The following is an 18,205-nucleotide window of genomic DNA, read 5'->3' on the forward strand; positions in this document are numbered from 1 at the left end:
AGTCTCTCATAAACTCAGTACCTCAGTTGGAGTGAAAGCTTCAGGACTTCAGTACCGTACGACCTCCATAATCATCCTGTATGACTTCATGTCTATCAAAACGTTTCTATATCAGGCTGTGGATGAGAGTTGTGTAGGCCGCACATTCAGGTCAGAGCAGTGCTGTGTGTGAAATGTATTTGGCTCTTCACCCTTCTCTCAGTTCTCTCCTGCTTTATCTCTATTCTCTCTCTCTCCCTCCTTTCTCCACAGACGACCTCAATTCTGCCTCTTTTTTCGCTCTGCCCTGCAGCTCTTGTTCCTCTAGAGAAGCTAAAGGGAAATCTGGGTTAACGTTATGAGTGATGTCTAAAACAACACAAACTTTTCATGGCTTATTCCTGACACGCTATATTTGTTCGACTATCTTTAGAATTTATTTATTTATTTTACTGGATAGCAAGATGTAAGATACAAAACAATGAATTGTGAAATTCAGTATGGTCAAACTTCACCAGTAGGGGGCAGTTGTTGACAACTCATAATGAAACGATGACCAAAGGTCTCCAGCGTGGAGGTACGTTTTCAAAGCAGATCAGTAATATTTTCGCTTTACGTTTAGCTAGTAGCAGATATTATTATATTCTAAACAAGAAAACGATGCAGCATTTCTAATATGACAAACGTTGTTTATTGTTCATGCCCTACTGAAAAAAAACAGCGTAAACCAGCCTAGCCTGGTTGGCTGGTTTTAGCTGGTAAACCAGGCAGGCTGGTTTCCAGCCATTTCCAGCCTGGTCTTAGCTAGTTAGACTGGAAAATGACCAGATAAAACCAGCTTGACCAGCCTAGTTTAAGCTGGATATAGCTGGTTTGGGCTGGGCTCCCTGCCTGTCTAGGCTGGTCAAGCTGGTTTTAGCTGGTCATCCCCCAGCCTGTCCAGACCAGGCTGGAATTGGCTGGAAACCAGCCTGGAAGTGACCAAAACCCCTCTAAAACCAGCCTGGTTGACCAGCTAAAACCAGCCAACCAGCTTAGGCTGGTTTAAGCTGCTTTTTTCAGCAGGGTGCTAGTTTATTTCACGTCCTCAGAAACACTCTCCATCCTAATAACTTCTTAATATGCATTTAAATGGAAAGTGTTATTATCTAAACGACATCCTCAAGTTACATAATTTTTTAGGAAAACTGGTGAGGAGAAACTTCAGTATTAGCGATTGGTTTGATGATTTCTGTGATGTTTTGCGGTTGTTGTCTCTCTTCAATTATTGATCCAATTTCAGAAATGAATATGAAATTGACTTAATAACTTGACTAAAAACATAAGTTATTAAAGCCTGAATAATGTTTAATATTTATCAATTGTTTACATCAGGTCAGCAGATTCATAGCCATAGATCTGATATCTGGCAATATAACTGTTAGACAAATTATACATTTTGGATTTATGATAAAAAGTTTAGATTTCACATGTAATAAATATGTAAAAAGTAAATAAGTACATACAGAGCAAGGATTTTTCTCAGTATTTCCTATTTTTATTTCCTCTGGAGAAAATATAATTTGTTTTATTTTGGCTAGAATAAATCCATTTTTTTACCCTAGTTAAGATGAATATTATTAGCCATAAAATAAATCAATTTAAGAAATGATTTATTAAATTTAATATGTTCAGAAATGTGTTCTGTGCGTTAAACAGAAATTGGGAAAAAATGTACAGGGGGGCTAATAATTCAGGAGCGCTAATAATTCTGACTGAACTTTATGTTTAAATATATTAAATATAATGTTTTATGTTCATATAAGGACATATAACAGATTTCAATCAGGGTATAGTCTAGGGATGGGACGATAACCGTTTTCAAAGTATACCACAATTTGGAAAAGACAAGGTTTTAAAACCGCTAACATTTTCTGCTATACCATTCCTACGATATACGTATGTAAGATCTTTTATTTACATTTTTGTTTTTTAAGACGACACTATCTCCAGCAGAAAATATATCCAAAAATGGTGTTTTAAATTGTAAATAAATCTGTGTTTTAGAAACTAATGAAGACAGTATAAGTTGATTAACCTCACATGTTTACTGATAAAATATTTTGGAAATGTTTCTCAAAATAAAATATTTTGTGTTCAAAAGGGGGAAAAAGGTCTTTGTTTTTTACCCAGACATTTAAAAATAAAATATTTTAGAGCAGTAATTACAATACAGTGAAACCGCGACATTTTTATCCAAGTTTGTCATACCATCAGAATCTTATACCGGCCCATGTCTAGTATAGTCTTGTGCTGCACGATTTTGGAAAAATGTTACATTGCGATTATTTTATTTCTCTACAATATATATTGCGCTATAATTTCACCAGATGATTTCAATTGCTCTATTTCTCATTACTTGGGATGATTTTATCGGGGAGTGAAATCTAAATATATTTTTATGTAGTTTATTATGTACATAATAACTGGCAATGGGGTGGTGCACTGGGTAGCGCTGTCGCCTCACTGCAAGAAGGTCGCTGGTTCGAGCCTTGACTGGGTCAGTTGGCATTTTTGTGTGGAGTTTGCATGTTCTTCCTGTGTTCACGTGGGTTTCCGCCCACAAGTCCAAACAAAAACATGCGCTAAAGGGGAATTGGGTAAGCTAATAGTTGTCTGTAGTGTATGCGTGTGAATCAGTGTGTATGGATGGTATCTGCTGCGTAAAACATGCTGGATAAGTTGGTGGTTCATTCCGCTGTGGCAACCCCTAACTAATAAAGAGACTAAGTCGAAAAGAAAATGAATGAATGAATGAATAATAAAACGACAATAATAAATAAACACAATGGAGCAAATATTAAAGTGAAATAAACCATGCTCTGTGGTTTTTAATATTCTGGTACAGAAATTAAATAATCAGATGTGAAATAGCACTGTTTAGTCTTCATCATATAAATAATTAAATAAAATTAATCCATTTTAAATTTCCTCTACTAAAATGCTTACACAGTAACAGGCCTTAAAAACTCTATCATGGTTCAATTCTGCAGTGTCTTCACAATCTCCTGTGTTTTGACATGTGGTTTCTGGACATCTGTAATCCCAACTCAACTTTGCACATGTTGCGATGTGACTATTGCGGATGCACACATTGCGATATCGATGCTCAAACGATATATTGTGCAGCCCTAGTATTGTCCCAATGTTGTTTTTTCTCCCATTGAAAAGTTATTTGATCTGTAAAGTTTACTTCATGACTTATGAATAGACCTAAGTGCCCTCATCACACTCTTAACTTTTAACCTATTAAGCAAGGATCGCATCTTTACTCTTAATTTAGTCAGTCAGTTAGCAGAATTCACCCCGGGCACCTTGTCACTGGTGTTTCATGAGCTATTAACATGGAAAATTGTCAGTAATGTTGGCATGCTAAACACTTTTCCAAAACAGTGGTTGTCAATGCAGCTGTCCCGTCCCATCATTCCTAGCGCAGGGGGGTCTGTACATGCGCTCGGCTTTGGCTATTCTAGATTGATCATAAACATTCTAGCACAGGGGAGGCCGGTGGTACCAACACTATAGAGCCGTTTGAATCTATTTCTGCATGGATTGATGTGTCATCAGCTCTTTCATGCTTTTAAACTGTATCTGTGTGCTAATGCATAGTTTAGGAATTGCATAATGAGACTTTTATATTGTCTGTTTATGTAAGAGCAGTCGTTATAGTATGTAGCATGCTGTATAATATATTTTGTCTGGCTTTCAATATTATGTCAAGCATATTTGGTGGATTTATTAGGTATATAGTAAATATTGAGTGGAATTTTTATTCTCTGAAGGTCTGATAAAGTTTTCATAAAAACTAGTGTTTTGATTTTTTTATTATTGAATATCGGTGTTATTTCACCAAATATTGATTCTTTTAAATTCTAATTAAGTTAAAACATTGGTATTTGGTTGTCTAAAAATGAAAAACGTATCTTAAAAATCCACCGGGTGTCACACAGACTTAAAAATTGACGTTGAACTCCAACATCAGACTAGAGTGATGTGATCAACGTCAAGTAATGTTAGACTTCGATGTTGTATGGATGTCATATTATGACAATAAAATGATGTTGAATTTAGTTAGTTAATACCCCAGGCTAAAACCAACCACATAGAACAGGGATGGCCAACCCTGTTCCTGGAGAGCCACCTTCCTGCAGATTTTAGTTGCTACCCATATCAAACACACCTGAACCAATTAATTAGGACCTGAACACAATGTGGTAATTACCGGCAGGTGTGTTTGATATGGGTTGCAACTGAAATTTGCAGGAAGGTGGCTCTCCAGGAACAGGGTTGGCCACCCCTGACATAGAACATCAGCTGACATTGGTATTAGATGTCAGCTGACGTCAGTATTAGACAGTAAATTGACATTAAATTTTGGTCACCTGACGTTGCAACCAAAATAGAACTACAGATCAACGTCATGATGTTGTGTGCCTGCTGGCATGGCACAGCTCTATTTTATGCTAAAAAAGCTCTAAATGTCATTTTTAAATCTTATTTTTATAGAAGAAATGTTATCAGATTACAGAATAAAACAAATACTGCACACGTCTATATGGGGTATTTTATCTTTGCCATGATGACAGTAAGTAATATTTGACTAGATATTTTTCAAGACACTTCTATACAGCTTAAAGTGACATTTAAAGGCTGAACTAGGTGAATTAGGTTAACTAGTTAAGATAGGGTTATTAGGCAAGTTATTGTATAACGATGATTTGTTCTGTAGATGATCGGAAAAAAAAATATATAGCTTAAAGGGGCTAATAATTTTGACCTTAAAATGGTGTTTAAAAATTTAAAAACTGCTTTTGTTCTAGCCGAAATAAGACGAATAAGACTTTCTCCAGAAGAAAAAAATATTTTCAGACATACTGTAAAAATTTCCTTGCTCTGTTAAACATCATTTGGGAAATATAAAAAAATGAAAATAAAAGGGAGTTTAATATTTCTGATTTCAACTGGTCAGTTTGGTAGCAGTGGGCAGCGCGGAGAGATGCGGGAGAGCCTGTTGAAGTGAGTGTTAACAAGTTTTGAATCCTTTGGAGGAGCTCCATATGGAAACTTTTTTTGTTTACCTTAAAGTTGTTGCACGTTCGTTGGCTCCCAACGATGGACCCATTCTTGAGCCTTACTTTGCACTACACTGACAATGATTGGAAGCTGCGCCAGAAATGCCTTAAGACAGCATATTTACCATTACATTAAAATGATTATTTACATTACAATATTTGTTTACAGAAGATGCAAGAAATTTTAAAATATTACATTTACATTACATTACATTTTCATTTTTTATAAGATTTTTTTTTCGTTTTAGGCAATTTGTGTGTTTTAATATCAGTTATTCAACGTTAATGTTTAATAAATAATCATATAGTAGTGTGTATTTTTTTTTTATAAAATCAAGTAAGTTAATGCACCCTTTATTCAAAAACATCTCACTTGTAATATGTGAGCACATTTACTGTACAAAACTTGTTAGTGAACTACTTGGGCAAAATAAATAAATAAATAAAATGACTGTTCCTTAATAGTAGAGTTAAAATGTTCAATTAAACTAAATTTTGATTGTATAAACAGCCCTAATAGGATTTAATACTAATTTTATACTGATGATTCAAATTTTTTGTTTCTTATATGTGGAAGTTATTGAACCGTCAGGCTATATTTAGAAATATGAATTCACTCTAGTCTATTATCAATAACTTATTAGCACTTCAGCACATTAAGTGACAGTGATTCATTAGGTTTGAATTATGCATGAATCATATCAGGCGAATGCTGAAATGAAATGCTGGATATCTTACTATTTTAAATACTTTCTTGTCTACATATATCTGTTTAAATTTTTTTTTTATCCTGCTGTATTTCTTCAGAACTGAAAATCTGTTTGCAAATGAATAAATAGCATGTTAGCATCAATATATTGATGTGTAAATTACTGAGATGCACTATACCTTTGTCATCAAAGTAAGGCAAAGCAATATTTGTTTTTACACAGATCAGCATAGTGTTGGACTGAAACACAGTGTTCTTGATAATATTAATAACATTAGCACATGTTGTTCGGTCATGAAAATAGAGCAGCAGAGAACACGTATAATTAAACTTTCTCTTTGATGAACTAAACATATGTTATTTTTTTGAGTTAGATTATTCTCTATTTTTCTGCTGGTCTTCTGAGGTAATACTAGACATGACACCGTTTTTAAATTTAGCATTTGTCCCCCTCACCTTTCATTACATGTTTCCAATCTGCTGTCCAAGAGGTTATAAAGTAAATTTACACAGCGGCTATTAGAGGCGAATCGATAAATCATTCAGATTATGCGGAGGCTCTCTGGGGGCGGCGTGACTGACTCGAACACTAACAGACCCTGTGATCACACGAAGGTCGATCTCATGTCTGACAACAACATCGATAAATCGAAAAGAAAGAAGACATCATTGTAGAAAGACTATTTTTAGGATAATTGCAGGTTTTATTCAGTGTGCAGTTCTCATTACCTCAGTGCAAAAAATGTAACCATTATTATAATGCAAACAAAAGAAATATATTATTATTTAGATCACACATTATTCATGCAAGATATAATATCCAATGCATATAGTAGTAATAGTATAGTAGGATTCAATAAAGTACCTACTTAAAGGGATAGTTTAAATAAAACCCCAAAATGTACTCACCGCTCACTTGTCTCAAACTGTTATGAGCTTCTTCTTTAAAACTATATGAGGGCATAGATTAGTTTTTTAAATATAGATTAATCTCACGGTAATCTTAGAATAATCTAGATTAATTAAGATTAAAATGGCTCATTTTAATTCTGCGAAAGGCATTCAGAAGATGTGTGCTGCCCAAATAAAGACTAAAAATAAATTTTTGAGAACGGATTTCTCAAGCCAGGTGGCGCATTAGACCAAGGGCTCATCTCCTGTTTCCAAAATGCATCACAATCTGCTTGAGAAACTGTTCTACTATGGTAATTAGTGATGAAAATAAATTATGTTCATTAAGATGTACTTGTGTTTACTAACTGCGAGTGAATAGTGATTTTTGGGTGAACTACCAATTTAAGACAGTTTCTGACTTATGCACTTTATTGGATTTTTACTGCATTTGATGACAGTTCATGTAGTGGCTTTGTTTGAATTCTTATGATCTTGTTTGCATGTAAGTTTTACAGTTGTGTTTATAAAAAGAAGGATATTCTATAGATATTTGACATAATATATGCTGTTACTATTCTAACATTTCTTCGAGTTTTTAACAGCATGCAAAAAGACTTTTTATATTAGTAAAAATATAGCATTTTAACATATTTATCTTTTTTTTCTTTCATACACAGTCCCTGGTAGCTGTGTTTCTTCGTAGCTGGGCCCAGAAAAGAGCATCAATGAAAAGATGACATCATCACAGAGATTGTGGATTTTGAAAGGACATGATGACTGCTAATGCACAGCTTTCTTCAGGTATACATTAAGTAGTATATACTGGTTTAAATGGGTTTGAAATTCATTTTGCGTTTGCATTTTTGAGTTTATTATTACAGAAGAATGAGAAATAGCTTTTTTTATAGCAAGAATATTCAGTGTTATAAATAAATTGGTGAAATGAACACTGAAAAATAGCATTATGTCGGTGGTATGGGATAATACACACAGCGGCCACTTTATTTATTAGGTACACATTACTAGTACCGGCTTGCACCGCCTTTTGCCTTCAGACCTGCCTTAAAAGTTTCCTCAGAGATTTTGGTGCATATTGACATGATAGCATCACACAGTTGCTGCAGATTTGTCAGCTGCACATCCATGATGCGAATCTCCCGTTCCATCACATCCCAAAGGTGCTCTATTGGATTGAGTCCTGGTGACTGTGGAGGCCATTTGAGTACAGTGAACTCATTGTCATGCTCAAGAAACCAGACTGAGATGATTCACACTTTATGACATGGTGCGTTATCCTGCTGGAGGTAGCCATCAGAAGATGGGTACACTAGTACAATATCAACAAAAGATTTACAGTACAAATAAAACAGAACATAGTCTCTAGAAACTATAGTTCATTTTTAACCAATAAGGGATTTTTATCAGCCATGTTTTGATTAAGGTTATTTTGAATAATGATTTTTTTTTTTAAAAGCACATTAATCCTAAAAAAAAAAAAAAAAAAATTAACAAAAAGACCAAAATAAATGAGCTACACTTTATATAAATTTCCCAGAAAGAGCAAGGTAGGCCTACATCTATGTCACTTTTAAAATTTCTGCATAAATGGTTTGACAGGAAATAAAATATTTTATAGTCATTCATTCATTCATTCATTCATTCATTCATTCATTCATTCATTCTTTCATTTTCTTGTCGGCTTAGTCCCTGTATTAGTCTGGGGTCAATAAAGCGGAATGAACAGCCAACTTATCCAGCACGTTTTTACGCAGAGGATGCCCTTCCAGCCTCAACCCATCTCTGGGAAACAGCCACAAACACTCATTCACACACACTCATACACTATGGACAATTTAGCCTACCCAATTCACCTGTATCGCATGTCTTTGGACTGTGGGGGAAACCGGAGCATCCGGAGGAAAACGTGAACGCAGGGAGAACATGCAAACTTCACACAGAAACGACTGAGCTGAGGGTCGAACCAGTGACCCAGTGACCTTCCTGCTGTGAGGCAACAGCACTACCTACTGTGCCACTACTTCGCCCCATTTTAAAATCATATATTTTTATATTTAATAAATAGTTTTTTTTTAACTTAATGCGTTAAGAAACCTTAATTACAAGGAATACAAGGATCAATGATGATAGTTATTTTATTACAAGTCTGTAAGACTTATTTGAGTTAATATTTAGTCCTAGGCAATATATATAAATCTATGCAAACAATCCAGTCACTATGAACAAATTATTCAACAAAAGGTGATTCTGCAGTAAAATATTTGTAGTCGTTTCATAAGCTTGATGTGTACATGGTAAAGACGGTATAAAAGGTTAACTTTTTTTTAAATTTGTGAGACGTAAGTTGTCCAAATATAAACCCGAAACACTTGTGGTTGTTGTCATGCTGTGTGGACAGTGTAATATCGGTGTCGTCATTCCAGCTGCTGCACCCGCTAAATAAGTCGTCTGATCTCGCTGCGATGTCACTCACTTTGCATCGGCGCAGCATCGATCCGGACGAAACTTCTAACCAGCATGCAACGCTTTAAGACAGATTTCAATCCATCTGCGCAGCGCTGCATGAAGTCGAACGCACTTATTCTCACTTGTTTGCTGTGAAATGCCTAAAAATTACGTGTATGCGTCCTGTCTCAAAATGTAGTGAAAAGTACAACACGACAGTAAAAGTTCATTGCGGTGTTTACATGTCTGTTTTGCACCACTAAAACAGGAATACTCCACATGTCTTAATTCCATTTCTGTTTAGTTCAATAATGACTTTAGTTAGATTAAGGTCAGCAGAAATCGCTGTTTACATGGTAGACTCTTAATCAGAGTGTTGTCTTAATCGGATTAAAATCGGAGTATTGATTTCCATGTAAAAGTGTTCAGTTTGTGTCCTCCTAGCATCTGCTTTGCCCTCCATATCAGCACAGGCTTTCCATTTCAGCAAATTGCATGTCATCAGTACCAAACGCCTTACAAATATAAGTTAGTAGAGATTTGCACAGGAAGGAACGGTTGTGAAAGACTAAATGTGAATGTAAAAGAGGAATGGCATGCGTGCAATAATTCGTTAGACGTGTGGAACAAAGCACAATCAGTGACTTCAGTCTGCATGCGGTCGGGGGTTGAGACACGCGCCCGATTCAGACCTGATTGCATCTATTGACTCCAGTAAGAAAAGCAGCAAAGCAATAGACACAAAAAAGTGGATTGGGGATTGAAAAGGAGAGGGGGAGGATGGCGAGGTGAGAAGGAGGGTTTATTTTGGAGCGTGTGTGTGTGTTTTGAGCAGGTGCTGAGAGTGTCTGAGGACAGTTTGAGGAGCTGATCTGAGTCACACTCATAAATGACTCATAAACCACACCAGTCCTCATCAACACACACACTCTCTAACACACAGACACACTTACAGAGAGAGATCTTTAACACCTTTCACAGTACCTGGTGACAGTCTCTTATGTAAGCTTCGTATTTCTGGTTTGTTAATTCAGACTCATTGGAGGGCTAAATTAGGTGGTTCGTATTGGTTAAAAGGCATCTACAGTACTTCTTGAGAAAGCCAGAGCTCTTTTGATGATATAAAGTAAGCTAAGCTAAGCCGAGTGCTAAGTTTACAAAATACTAAACAATGAGCTTTAAAGGGCACCTATATGGTGAAAAATCTACTTTTCAAGATATTTGGACAGACATGTGTGTAGGTATAGTGTATAGACCGTCATATTGGGTTGATATAAACACAACCAGTCCTTATTTTTAATTTAACAACATAAAAAAGGTGGACCAATTGGAGCAGTTTTGAGACCGACCGCAACTTGACGTAGGAGTGCGGTCCCCCCGCCCACCGAATTGATTAACTGCTCCATATTAACATTTCTCTGTAGTAATTCGTATAATCATATCAACAAGACAGGACGTGCGCAAAGCAACCGGTAATAAAAGGTCTGTGCAGTTTGCTAGGATCATCAATCATCTTCAATTGTGGTCAAGAGTGAGTTTTACGAGTTTAAAATGTTTTAAAACAGTGCATGTGTGTAATAAATTACAGCGATTTAATTCAGATTTACTTCATCACCACAGCCGCATGTCAGAACAATTATAAAAGAAGACGCTTCAATCCCGATTTGTGGACGGTATCAGGTTTATTTTGTACATTAACATAACAGATATCCACAGCAGTGGAGATTAACCTGTATCCTGTTACATTTGTGTGCAAAAAGACTGTGTATCTGTGTGTGTGTATGAACTTTGTAACGGCATTGTGTGTGACTCATTGTTGCAACTCCACAACAAATACATCAAATACTCGTTGGTAAAATTCTTACTGTAGTATTTCCTACAAAAGTTTTGTGAGATCTGCTTCCTTCATGTCTGTCTGTGGTCTGAAGCAGCCGAGGGACGAGAGTAAGGCACGCTGACAGGCACGTGGAAATGGTGGGCGTGAAGGACTAGCCTTAAATGCACAGTTCACAAAAACCGCTACCTGCTGCTCAGAGGTATAAAACAGAAACTTCCGAAAGGTATAATAAATAATCTGATGGGTGTTTTAAGCTGAAACTTAACAGACACATTCTGGAAACACACAAGACTTATATTAAATCTGGAAAATGTTGTAGGTAATTTTGATTTATGAAATACATTTTAAATATTTTTATTAATATTTCATTATTTTTTATTTATATATTATTACTATTAATAATATTTCCATTTTGCTATATTTGAATCTATTCATGTTGTAATTGTATTTTAATATAATTTTTTTGCCTATTTATTTCAGCGACAATGTTCAAAAAAAAAAAGGGGGGGGGGGGGGGAGTACAACCTTGATTGTACAAAATGTTTTGTTAAAGCTTGAGAAAATAATCACAAATAAAAAAATAAAAAAAAAACTTGATTTACGTCTAAAGAAAGAAGATTTTAAAAAGACTGCCATTAACCAAAGTGCTTTCCAGCTTAACTACATAAAATCACACAGACAAAAAATCTAATATTTCAATGTACTGTAGTATTTACATCAGGTAGACTCACTGTAACCTGGTTTTGCCAGCGTAATTCGGAGCCATATTTCAAGATTTTATCTTGGTATTTCAAAAATTATGTTTTAGCATGGTGTTTTCTAAAAAATACTGTTTTCATATAAGAATGTATTTATGTAAAATCCAGAACATCAGATGCATGTTTTTCTGACTTGATACCATGATAAAAAATGTATTAAACCATCAAAAAATAGCATAATTTAGTAAGTTGAATTGTGTCCACATACACTCACTGGCCACTTTATTAGGTACCCCTGTACAACTGCTTGTTAACGCAATTTTCTAAACGGCCAATGTATGGCATGGTCAAAAGGATCGGCTGCAATTCAAATCAAGCACCAGAATGGGGAAGAAAGCTGATTTTAGTGACTTTGGCAAGGTTGTTGGTGCCAGACGGGCTGGTCTGAGTATTTCAGAAACTGCTGATCTCCTGGGATTATCACGCACAACAATCTTTAGGGTTTACAGAGAATGATCCAAAAAATATCTATTGAGCGGCAGTTCTGTGGATGCAAATGCCTTGTTGATGCCAGAGGTCAGAGGAGAATGGCCAGACTGGTTCCAGCTGATCGAAAGGCAACAGTAACTCAAATAAACAACCTGTTTATTATTAACACACAACACATCCAACCTTAAGGTGGATGGGCTACAGCACCAGAAAACCACAAAGTCAACAACACTAAAGCATGGTCCATCTTGCCATGGCTACTACCAGCAGGATAACGCACCATTTCATAAAACACAAATCATCTCAGACTGGTTTCTTGAACATGACAATGAGTTCACTGCGCTTAAATGGCCTCCACAGTCACCAGATCTCTCAATCCAATAGAGCTCCTTTGGGATGTGGTGGAATGGGAGATTCAAATCATGGATGTGCAGCCGACAAATCTGCAGCAACTGTGAAATGCTATAATGCCAATAAGGACCAAAATATATGGGCAATATTTCCAGTACCTTGTTTAATCTATGCCACAAAGGATTAAGGCAGTTGGGGTCCAGCCCGGTACTAGTATGGTGTACCTAATAAAGTGGCCAGTGAGTGTATATGTAGATGAAAATTCTAAATTGTTTCTAAAAAGTTTCTAAATTGTTCTTAGACTAGAATGCGTGTTGTTAAATAGCTTTTAATTCAAATGATGATATGTTTAATAGAGAACAGCATTTGTTTCATTTGTTGGTGAAGCTACATTGAAAAAATTACCCAAAACTAGACTAGTGAATTGATACATTTAGTTCATCTGTCATATGCCAAAATTAGAGTATGAGAAAAAGCAAGAGAAGGACTAAAGAAGCCACTGCAGCCATTATGGTGACAGCATGACAATCTTGTCATACCAAAGCTGCTAACAAAGGAGGGTAAAAATATTCTGCTGAATATATATTTAGTTCAAGGGTACATTTTGTAGGTCAGGTTGCCTGTTAATAGAAAAGAGACTGAAATACAAAGTGACTTCAACCAGCTTGTGTCATTGTTGTTAGGTGGTAACCCATTATAAACGGAGCACGTTTGACAATTTCAAAAACAAGGAAATATTCTTTAACATTTATACTTTAAAATGAAATTTATCCTCATATTAATTACTAATGATGAGATCATGTGCTAACTACAATGCGTGAACAAATAATCAAATGAAATAAAAACATTTATTTTTTAATACTATAATATGTCATTGACATATTAAAATTTTATATGCACATAGCTTTTGTACATTTTTAAAAATATATATTTATATATATATATATGTTTTTTATTATAATAATTTTGTTCTTATAATAATGAATAAGAACTTTTGACCAAGTTTCGACCAATGCACTGTAAATAAACAAATCGTGACACCAATAAAGAGCAAACAATTTACGTTTCTATTGTAACCTCGCACACGTAAGGTCAAACAACACGTACATGAGTGGTGATGGCAAGAAGAAAAAAACCTAGAAATTGTCCTTTCTTCATTTGTGGACTTGCTAAGCATGTGATGCTTCATATGTGTTTATTGTTGAGTTGCATATAGACATAAAGTTTTAGTTTAAGCCTGTATTATTTATAGTAGTAATAGTAGTAAACAATGCATTTGCCAAAAAAATCTGAAATGGCTCTTTGCTTAAAAATGGTTCCCGGTATCTGATCTAAACAATATTATAATGCAGTTCTTATAAATATACATTTTTTAGCTTTTTTTCAGATTATGGATGTTTTAGATCTCCATTCCATTCTCTTGTAAGGTCAGATTTTTTTTTTCTTGACCCAGAAATACAATCTGATATTTCTATGTTAAAATCAAATGTGTTCAAATGTATTCAAAAATACATTTTAATGAGCCTCACAGTTACCAAAAATAAATACCATATATTTACTAGTATATAATAAGTATATAAAAAATATATAAAGTGTGTTTTTTAACGGTTTGAGTACAAATTCAGAGCATGATTTATTGTAAAATCTGACCATACTCAGTTCAGTTGAAGTCAGAATTATTAGCCCCCCCTTTGAATTTTTATTCTTTTAAATATTTCCCAAATTATGTTTACCAGCAAGGAAATTTTCATAGTATTTATTTATTCATTTTCTTGTCGGCTTAGTCCCTTTATTAATCCGGGGTCGCCACAGCAGAATGAACCGCCAACTCATCCAGCACGTTTTTACTCAGCAGATGCCCTTCCACCCGCAACCCATCTCTGGGAAACATCCTCACACACTCATTCACACACACTCATACACTAGAGACAATTTAGCCTACTCAATTCACCTCTACCGCATGTCTTTGGACTGTGGGGGAAACCCATGCGAACGCACGGAGAACATGCAAACTCCACACAGAAACGCCAACTGAGCCGAGGCTCGAACCAGCGACCTTCTTGCTGTGAGGTGACAGCACTACCTACTGTACCACTACGTTGCCCGTTAGATGTTTTCACAAGTAAATTTATAATATGATGCTAACCGACATAGCATGTTACAGTAGAATATAGCTCTAAAATAATAAACTATAGATGCATGAACTCACTGTGATTTAACTATTACAGAAACAGATGTGACTGGCTAATATATCTAGATAAAAATGACTATCTATGTCATATCTAGAAAGCTGGTACAATTAACATTTTTCTGACTAATTTGCATGTGTTTACATTTATATGACGCACATTTTATTGATTACAGTTATTTTATTTCACCAAAACTACACACATTTTATTCTGTGAAAACAAATTTTAGCTTCATCACTAGGTAGAACTATTCAGTTTAGCGAAGCAGTTGTATTATTACCTCATCAGCTTCAGCTCCTCAAAATAATGATTAAATGATGACAGTGCAGTGGCGAGATTTTTTTAACACCATGGGCTCTATTATACACCCGGCGCAGTGTGGCGCAAGCCGCGGCGCAATACTTGTTTGGTAGTTTCAGCTGGGCGCAAGAGTCGTTTTGAGGCGTTGCGCTAGGCTGTTTAAATAGCAAATGCATTAGCGCTCATATGTGCACCCATAGGCGTTCTGGTCTAAAAAGAAAGGCGTTCTGAGGCGGACCGCTGGCGCGTTACTATTTTGAGAAACTAAAATAGATTTTTCATTAGACCAAAACAAACCCGGTCTAAACTCCGGCGCAGAGTTGCGCCTCGCTTACACACTGCTTAATACGCACAAGAGAGCAATAGGCAAATATCTTTACATATGAAAAAATGTAAATATTAAGGATATATATATATAGGATATAATAAGAATAGATATAGAATATAAATATAAAGGATTAAAATATTACAAAACATACTATTTTCTAGCCTAGAATAAATATGAAAAAATCACTGCTTTTATGTCTTCATCTCGGGAGGCTTTTTCAGTTCATTCATAACAATTTGCTTTCGTATAATGTTATTATTATTAGCAGTATTATTTATTATATCCATATTTACATTTGTTTTATTAAAAACAAGCTTAGATTTGCCTTTAGGATATAACTCAGGTTTTTGAACACACTTCGTTAATATTGTTCATTTATTAGTTTGCTGGAAACTAGAACTGAATTTAGAAATAGTTTTGAAACGAAAATTTGTGTGGTCATTTTAAGCACTTAGATAACAAAATGAATGTTATACAACCTATTTTCATTTAAATGCAATATATTCCAAAAGATATGGGCCCATTGGATCTCCATTGACATACTTTTTGTAAGGTTATTATGAATGTTTTATTTTCCTGACCTTGAAATAAGGTCTAAAATATACATAGGCTAATATCAAAAATACATTTTATCAAGCCTCACAGCTACAAAAATAAACAAGCATACTATATGTTTTATCTAGAAAAGTATTTATTATACCATTTGAATACACATCCAGAACATAATTTAGTGTAAAATCCTGCCGTGTTTCTGCTGGTTAGCATAAGCAAAGACAATTAGCGATACAGCTGTGTGCTAACTCTGTGCTAAAATGCAGGGTTGGCTTGTTTGCGAGGACCAAACGGGACTCTAAGACACTAATTGTCTCTTCCAAGCCACTTTCTAATGATACCCAAGCTGTCAAAGCACTACTGCTGTGTGCGCTAAAGCTAGTGGCTCTGACTTGTTGGGCTGTCAATGTAAACGACTGACTGTGTAGCACTAACGTCATAGCGCAGCACACTGTTGATTAGCTCATTACTCATGGTCTGTTAATGAGACGACTGCGTGAAAGAAGAAATGATTCCTTATGCAGTTCAATCTTTGTTCAAGGCCCGAGTGAGATTAGACAATCATTCAGGTTATTACTGGAGTCCAATGTCGGCGCGTTGCATTTATTATCAAGAGCATTGATTGTGTTTTTTGATGCTAATAGCTTTATTATTTGTTGTTGTTTATGGTTAGAGGAGTAATGTACTTGCGTATGCTGTATTTAAATATGTAAATGTTATATGTAGGTACAAATGAGATGTGAGTGTTGCAAAGCATTTAGTTTAGGAAGGCATCTGATAAATTTCATGAAAATCCCTGCTGAAAAATCCAGCTTAAACCAGCCTAGGCTGCTTGGCTGGTTTTAGCTGGTTGACCAGCCGGGTTTTAAAGGGCTTTTGGCCATTTCAAGCAATTTCCAGCCTGGTTTTAGCTGGTTTGGCTGGACAATGACCAGCTAAATCCAGCTAAAACCAGCTTGACCAGCCTGTTTTAAGCTGGACATAGCTGGTTTTGGCTGGGCTCCCATCCTGGCTAGGTTGGTCAAGCTAGTTTTAGCTGGTCATCTCCCAGCCTGACCAGCTAAGACCAGGCTGGAAATGGCTGGAAGCCAGCCTGTAAGTAGCCAAAACCCCTCTAAAACCAGCCTGGTCGACCAGCTTAAACCAGCCAACCAGCCTAGGCTGGTTTAAGCTGTTTTTTTCAGTAGGGATATGAAAACTGGTCCTATTTAGAGTTTAATGTCTAGAAGGGATACAGCTGCGGGGACATTAATGAACCATACATGTGTCTTGTGTCATTAATACAATTACTATATAACAAAAAACTGTTTTTACATTACTGTGAGGGTTGGGCTTAGGGTTGGGGTAAGGGTAGTTGTTAATAATACAATTAATGATAAATATGGTAATATATCCTAAAAGTACCTATATATATATATATATATATATATATATATATATATATATATATATATATATGCTTAGTCCCTTATTTATCAGGCGTCGCCACGGCAAAATTATGCTGTTTTCCTCTTAGGGGTTATTATGCGGTCTCTTTAGCCATCTTGTGGTCAGTCTCATCATCAACCATCTTTGCTCAAAGACAGGCTATTGGCCACCGACGCTGTGTCTCAGAAATGATCAATATTTAAAATCGGCACTATTCCTGTAAACAAACTGCGTTGCTGCAATCTAAATAACTACATTCTCACCTTAAAAAGCCTCAAAAGTACATTATGTTGTCCAAAAGCAGCAATATTTGTCAAACTGCAGACTGTCCTCTAGGGTTAAGCAATGCCGACCAATTTGGCATCGTACGAAACATCATGTGAAACATCGCGATGGACGATGGCATTTCAACGTGTTTGAAGTGCGAGGAGGGATCCGGGGGTGAGGAGAGTGCGCAACTTATTTGAGGACAGGGAGAGAGACGCAAGATTTCCCGGAGATAATCACTCATTTAATGGCATTATGAGTCCCGCTAATGCATAGAGACTGCTGGATCTTCCGGGAGACTTGGGATGTCTGAATATCACGTTTAACAACTATAGTGAGACGCGATCCAGTGGTACATTCTTGATAAACTTTCCGATGTACACTGCTCTCTGGAGCTCAGAGGAGCGCATGACTGTGTCGCTGTGTGTGTGTGGCTGTGTCTGTGTGTGGTCACGTGATGTGCGTTTTCAGCGGACGGAGAGCTGTTCAGAAATGTTAGGTAAAACACGATGTTGATGTGGATCATTTTCGTTCTAAAATGCCATTTTAACACTAAGACGCATTAGTGTGAACTGGGCCCGAGTGTGTATTTTTCACGAGCGGGTTTGCA

At 35.9% G+C, this 18,205-nt stretch overlaps 1 long non-coding RNA gene across 1 annotated transcript in view; it reads left to right on the plus strand.

Moving 5' to 3' along the window:
* LOC141386368 (uncharacterized) overlaps positions 1-18,205 on the plus strand; it is a 171,845-nt gene continuing 153,640 nt past the window's right edge. The window contains exons 1-3 of the long non-coding RNA XR_012408247.1: positions 1-150; positions 253-556; positions 7,371-7,494. This is a non-coding gene — a long non-coding RNA (uncharacterized lncRNA). The remainder of the gene's footprint in view (positions 151-252; positions 557-7,370; positions 7,495-18,205) is intronic.

This window comes from Danio rerio, chromosome 6 (assembly GCF_049306965.1).
Source record: "Danio rerio strain Tuebingen ecotype United States chromosome 6, GRCz12tu, whole genome shotgun sequence".
In the NCBI taxonomy this organism is placed as follows: Eukaryota; Metazoa; Chordata; class Actinopteri; order Cypriniformes; family Danionidae; genus Danio; species Danio rerio.